This window comes from Sitophilus oryzae, unplaced genomic scaffold (genome assembly GCF_002938485.1).
Source record: "Sitophilus oryzae breed Bouriz unplaced genomic scaffold, Soryzae_2.0 scaffold_1931_pilon_pilon, whole genome shotgun sequence".
In the NCBI taxonomy this organism is placed as follows: domain Eukaryota; kingdom Metazoa; phylum Arthropoda; class Insecta; order Coleoptera; family Curculionidae; genus Sitophilus; species Sitophilus oryzae.
In genome coordinates, this window is record NW_022146648.1 from 384,128 (window position 1) to 391,472 (window position 7,345).

Genomic DNA, 7,345 nt, shown 5'->3' on the forward strand with positions numbered 1-7,345 from the left:
CCTAACAGTACCAAATAAAATAATCCTCTCTTGACTGAAAATACTTTTATAAAAGCTGCCAGTGCCGTACCGAGACCGCCACAAAGGGCAGCAAATCTTAAACCCTAGAAAACATTGTTAAAAATAGTTATTTTTTATACAAGACGATAATATGGTATTTTATCGTCGATCGAAAAGATTAATTCACGAGCCATGAAATCGCGAGTGAATTAATTTCGGGAGACGATAATGCAATTTTATCGTCGTGTATAAAACAATATTTTTTCCATAGAGTTACGTTTTAAAAAATATTCAGAAATTATTATTTCAATGAATTTATTACGAGTAGAAAAAATATTGTGCTGGGTTGGCGTTGGTTTCTATGTAATTTGACAAATAAATAAAGCTGTCTCTTTAGTTGTCAATTTTGAATCAATATTTTTCATTCTCTTTCGTGTCGATTGCTGATTGAATTGGAGCCAGAATTGGCTCAAAACAAAATAAGTAAATTACCAACAGATATTCAGGCTGAGGCGACAAACACTATATCCAAACTACTTCCATTTAAATCCCAAATAACTTATGAAAAGGAATAAACATTTTTTCAAAAATGGAAGCAATTAAAAAACGTGCGAGAAGAAATAAAGTTTTTAACCTATCCTCGCTGTTGAAGTATCATTATATCTACCCTTGCGGTTAAAGTACTATTTGATCTACTATTTTTGGTAGATATAAGGCAATTTTAACAGTTGCTATGGAAAAAATATATTATTCTAAAAAAATTAAATTCTTTGTACACCAAAAAAAGTATTTTGATGCATAGAAAGCGTGTATTAAGTTTCATAAAGATATCTATAATAAAGTCAGAGTTATAGTAACAAAAATTTTTTTTTAGAAAATTTTACCACCTTGTATCTTAGAAATTAAGATGTTTAGGACATACATTCATATGAAGTTTTTCTTTTAGAATAGGACCAAGAATTACCCCCTTAAATATTAGCATGTCATTAAGGAACATCCTGTATTATATAGATATATTTTCTTGATAAATTGGTGAAGGAACATATTACCATTTTTTAAATTTTTAGAATATGCACATACTTTGTAAATTAAAAAACAGGTTAAAAGTTAGTTTTTGGAATTGGTTTTGATAAATAGAGTAAAGATTGATATAGTTATTATTATAGCCTTTTTTAATATTCAATTTTTTTTGTCAAAATAATATACAAAAATTTTAAGAGAAATAACTAGATTTTTTTTTTCTAGTAAATAACATTTTAAAAGAACGATGTAAGGTAAGTTTAAATATAGATTCACATTGTTAAAATTTTTAGCTAGCCTTTGTATATATTTTTTCTAGTGTCAATTACAATTATTATTCATGATTGCAAAATTAATATTGGTTTATGACATATCAGTAAGATCAAAAAATAGGTAAGATAATGACACAAAGGTAATTACAAATAAGGTGTCTCCCCTAGAAGTACTTGATTAAAATAGTAAAAAATACACTTATATTTATTGATGATGTCAATATACATACAAATAGCTTAAAAACTATAATTGGGCATGGGGAATATATACGACAATTTCTCTCAATGTGAGAGACAATGAGTCAGATTTCAGTTATTGAAAATAAAAGAATTTCGGACTTCCATTGTCTTTATTTATTTTGATAACACAACGTTTCAGTCAGAAGGATTACTGACCGTTATCAAGTGGTAAACTAAACTAATTCCTAAACCTAATGAGCTTTTAAACTGCGGTCAGGCATTCACCCGTGAAAAAGTTGGCTGAACTCAACTGTGAAGGTGTCCACATAGAATGCCTGCATTGGAGCGTTTTATCAGTGGTCAGTGGTTGCCATATCGTAGGTATTTCGGTACTAGGAATGCTAAAAATGTTATTATTGCTTGCTATAAAAACGACCTCTTTAAATATACGCTTTTTCTAAAGAGGTTCCCTGTGGACAATTCGAGCTTCCAACCACTTTATATTGTGCTGTTTTGACCAAACATGGTCCGCAATAGATGGCATCATTGTTTCACTTTTTTGTGCTCGCTAAGTCACACATTTAGAGGCCGTTTAGTCACTTCAAGATACGACTTGCCCCTTGCCGCATTCACAAGATACCTGGTAGATGAACTCTTTAACTTCACTCAGAACCTCGCAATTAGTGGAATAAATTAGTGGTTTCAATTAGCGTAGAAGTTTGTTTCTTTAATTTCCATGTAAGCATTCAGAACGTACTTAATAGTAATAAACTGATTTTAATTTGACATTTTCAATTAGTAGAAAAAGTTATCAAACTTTTAACTTTTCCACTAATAGTGGAGTGCCCAGAGACTTTTACCTCGGAATTCAATTACTGTGAATGTATGAATGTGAAACCTTCTGTATTGTGTTTTATAGATAAAATACTAAAATGTTTACCCATTTTTTTCCTTTGCTTTTAATTTTTTATTTTAGTAATTTTAGTAAATTCTTATTTATTTCCTTCTTAATTTTTTGATTTTTTTAATTTGATTTCTAACTAAATTTATTGACATAAATGAATCTAATGCATAAGCTATACCTATTCTGCTTATATTCTAATCATTGGAATTTTGATTGAAATCGAATTATACAGGGTGGCGCGTCATATACGATGCGGTTTTTGCAAGGAGAACAAAAGTTTGTACTGAAGTAAAATTTTGTGAGCTTATGAAAGTCAATTTAAAGCATTTTCTAAAATTATATTGTTAGAGTTCTACATGGTGGTCCCAAAATGGTGTTCCCAAAAAAAGTTACATATGAAAGTTATGATTTTTGTAATGAAACACCCTATATATTAATTAATTTTCGGATTCTAGTAAAAAAAATAAAGGCGAGTTTTGTTAGAAAAGTATATGACTAAAATGTATAGTTTTTGAAATACATTCACCGGCAGGACACCTTAAAACTTTGATGTATTTTAAAGTTTAATATATTTTGTTCTAGTGGGCCGATTCTGATGATTTTTTAAGCAGTATGTAGCCAAATTATTTGACTTTTTAGTATCTCTTTCTAAATTAAACATGAAACTCCCCATCTGTTAATTATACGAGGGAAAACAAAATGTTGATATTTTGGTGAAAGTTTGAAACACCCTGTGGAATATGTTAAAACAGCAAGAAATTTAAAAATCATTTTATTATCTAGATATATTCTTTCTCGATGGTTTGTTTTTTGGTTCGTCTCATTAGCTTTATTTTTATTGGAGATATTCGCTTTTGAAGAAAACACTAACATTTTTTCGTAATTTTTACATTAAGACCATGCCTTCGCTTTTGGTCCTAGTCAACAGATCTAGTAAGTTCTGATCCCGAAACAGGCCTTCTTGACATAAGATTTGCTACATTTAGTCTTCTTCTTGAATAGCCAAGGCCAGAAATGTAATAAAATGTCTGAATAATATACTTAGGAGTAACGAAATAGGTAAAGACAGAAAACTCAGGATTTATGATGCAATAATCAAGAGCAATCTGTAATTTTGGGCGGAAACATGGAGGTTAACGGAGAATAACAAAAGAAAATTACTTGCGGTATAAATGGACTCGATAAGGATATCAGAACAAACATCAAGGCTGGATAGAGTATACAAAACGAGACAATCAGGGACAAAATGGATAGACAGAAAATTATAGTAGAGGAAATAGAGACTGCCCAACTGAAGTGGTATGGACATGTGAGAAGGATGGACAACACGCAAAAGGTACTAAACTGGCTTTCACAAAAGAGAAGGAAACGGGGAAGACCAAGAACAAACTGGATGAAGGGTGTCAAGAAGGCGATGAGCTCAAGGAATCTGCGTGACGGAGACTGGGATGAACGAAACCAATGGCGACTAAGCAACGCACAATGCAACAGCTTGCCGTAATCAGTTGTATCCATAGAGAAAGCCTAATATTTAGCTTATAAAACAATCAGCTTTTGATTTCTAACCACATTTTCTCTTGACAGATGATAATCAAAGGGCAAAATGACATTCCTCGCAAATTTTGAAGTATAATTAGTGGAAAAGTTAAAAGTTTGGTAACTTTTTCCACTAATTGAAAATTTCTGCCACTAATTTTGACGTTCTGAATGCTCAAATTCAAATTAGAGGAACAAACTTGTACGCTAATTGAAACCACTAATTTATTGCACTCATTCAATGATTCCGGCCTTGTTTGTTAGGCTTCTTTTCTGACTTTCCTTTTACATATGGAATAGTCAAGAGAGAGACAGATCCTCCTCCTCAGGTCGATGAACAATGAGTCAGTTTTTTACAAGTTGATATAATTTTGTCTATGGACTTCTCAGAGTAACCATTATGAAACAAATCCGCTTTAAGATTATTTAATTCAACATTAAGCTTAGTCACTGCATATTATGGTCTTTGCTTAATAGCCACGGCTTGTGGCTATTATTTCTTTTTGTTCAATGGCAAGTTTTAAAACTTAACATTTAAGGTAAATTTCGTCGGCTTTTTGACGAAAAGGCGTATCTCGATTTTTGGCGATTTTGAGATATCAACGTCATGACATGCCCAATGGGTCATATTATAACATAGCGAATTTGCGCACCTCAATATTGTACCTTTTTCATTTTATATTCGTTTGTGGATTTGCCCCTTCTCAAATACTACAATTTGCGTTATGACGAACAGACGTATGTTGAGATAGGGCTCTTTGTTATATCAATTGTTATACCAATTATTGTTATACTACAAGAAAGATGGAATTTGAGATAGGTACTTTTGTTTTAAGTTATGAAAATGCAATGCGAGAGAAAATCACACCATTCTACCTAATTATTTTCGTATGGTTGCTTGGGACAAAATAAAACTTCTATCACGGCAGCAGTTCTCTTTTACAGTGTGATTTTGAGTCTGTTTTTTTGCCAAAAACCATTGTTAGAATGAGCTAGACTCTGCACATAGCTGTATCGGGTATGCAAGAGATTGTCCGAGAATAAATGCCCGAAGGAAAATTGATCGAAAGCAAAACAACGAGACGAAAATTGCCCTAATTGAAAATTTCCCGAAATCATAATTTCCCTAAGAACATGTTAGCGAACCAAAAACTTGTCCGAAAAATACAATAATTTTCATCTCATTATCATTGTCAGGCGATTGGCATTGTCATCCCTGCCAATGTTTGGAAAATTTTATTTATTGTACCTATCATCATCCAGCATAAACAGGTAGAATGGAAGTCGAATTTGTTATCATTGAACAGGGAAAACAGAAAGTGTTATTCCACAGTTATTTGTATCATAAAGGCACGAATGAAGAAATGCCTTAAATGCCCTGTATTAATGCCCTCAATTAACTAAATAATTACTAAAAATATATTAGTTAAAAAAATGTATTTTTGTATAAAAAACAATATTATTAAAATAAGCTAGATAACAGTATTATATTTTAATTGATTATTGTCTTTGCTTCTGGAATGAAAATTGTCTTTGATTTTAGGTGATCTAATACAACGCGAATAAAAATATTTAAACATATTTGTTTCTGATTTTTTGGTGATTTTCAGATTTTTTCTTGTATGTATGTATTGTATTTTCTTGTATGTATTCCATAATGTAAATATTGTATTATCTTTTTTCCTTATTAAGAACACTTTTCCATCATTTTTAAATTCATTTTATATGGGCGTATGTATACTAATCGTTCGGAAATAAATTTATTATTATTATAACAAAAAGGCCTATCTCTATTAAACAACTAAATATAAATTATTTATTAGAATTTACGCTCAATTTATCTTCAGAACGTTTCCTCAATGTCTCCGTTTAAATGTTAATACAAAAACACTATTAAAAAATTAAAGACTTTACATTTATTGACCAAATAATGTAAGTGATTTTCTTTAAATTGCTCTCCTGAAAAGTAGCCAAAATCAAGATACGCCTTTTCGTCATAAAGCCGATGATTTGTACTTACCTTATTCTCTATAAAGTACGACACAGGTATGACAATAATGGGGTAAATGAGCATGTAAATAATCGATGTCCAGTCTACATCACTCGCATCCACGTCGTAAAATCTCATTACGATGTTGGCAATAATGGAGTACTCCATCCATTGAAACGAGTTGGCTGCTGAATACAACACATATATAAGCAAAATTATCCATTTTTTTTATAAACTTTCGTAGCAGCAAATCCATTTTCGTTTCTAGTGAATTTTCCATAATTTTGTACACTTAGTGCGGGTAGATGGTTTATTTCAAGCCGTTTTCTCTTAGCCAAAAAAGGGATATATTTTAGAATGAATATTTGCTCAATATACAACTCCATTAAGAGATTTAGGAACTTTTTTACTCAGACTTCAGATTTTTTGGTGGTATACTTTTTCTAAAAAAATATACATACTTGATTTCAATTGAAACTAATTTTTTTTTTTTTTGTAATAATATGCACATGCACCTACCTTATATTATAAAATAGTGCACTATAATGCCTTGTATCTGTTCTGAACGCTTGAATATTTTTGCAGCTGTTATTCAACCTAAGATATCATTGTCTAAAGCAGAGTTCTACTCTATTATTTAATTTTTGTTATCAATTTACTACTTAAGACCTCTGCAAACTGCTATTATTGTGTCCTTGGGTGTTTCTAAATAGTTAGTATTGTAAAAAGATCAGTACTTGTCTTATTATCACAGAATTGTTAAATATTTTGTATTGTATTATTGTTTGTTTTGACGGTGTTAAGATTTTATCTATATTAGAGATAGGTTCGTTAAATTTTACTTTTTTAATATACAGGGTGATTTACAGTTTTGAATAAGTTTTAAATAACGATTTCTGTTGGGTTTTACCTTTAACTAGCTGAATAAAACACCTAACAGTAAAGTGAGAGTTTTTTTTTGACCGAATGAACTGGAATAATTCAGATCAATCGATTTGAAAAACTGAAAAAAATATTTATAACTAAAGAGGCTATGAGAAACTACTGGAAATTATTTTCAAGTTTGTAAAACGGCCGGAAAAAACTGCTTGAAAATGGAAAATAACTAAATGGAATTTTTAAGAAATTTTGCCTAGATACGATGTACTATAAATAATAGCGTCATAATCTTCAGTAAATTTAGGATCTTTTGTTAGAACCATTTTCCCTATCTGCTAAAATAAAGTGGTGGGGAAAGGTTGATGTCTTTTATTTAAATGTGAATAACTCCGCACTGGATGATCGGAATCCAACAAATGAGAGCTCGTTTAAAAGAACGTTTCTTACTCTAGATTATACTATAAACAACAAAAATAAGCTTCTGAACGTAGACGCTAAGGGGCGCTGTCTTACAATTTAACAAACATTACGCGTTTTTTCAAAAGAATTAAATGCGATAGTATA

At 30.7% G+C, this 7,345-nt stretch overlaps 1 long non-coding RNA gene across 1 annotated transcript; it reads right to left on the reverse strand.

Moving 5' to 3' along the window:
* Positions 1–6: 6 nt before the first annotated feature.
* LOC115883511 lies at positions 7–6,504 on the reverse strand. Its single transcript, XR_004050391.1, has 3 exons — positions 6,422–6,504; positions 5,933–6,345; positions 7–104 (listed from the first exon to the last, which is right to left on the reverse strand). It is a non-coding gene; the product is annotated as an uncharacterized LOC115883511 (long non-coding RNA).
* Positions 6,505–7,345: the final 841 nt, after the last annotated feature.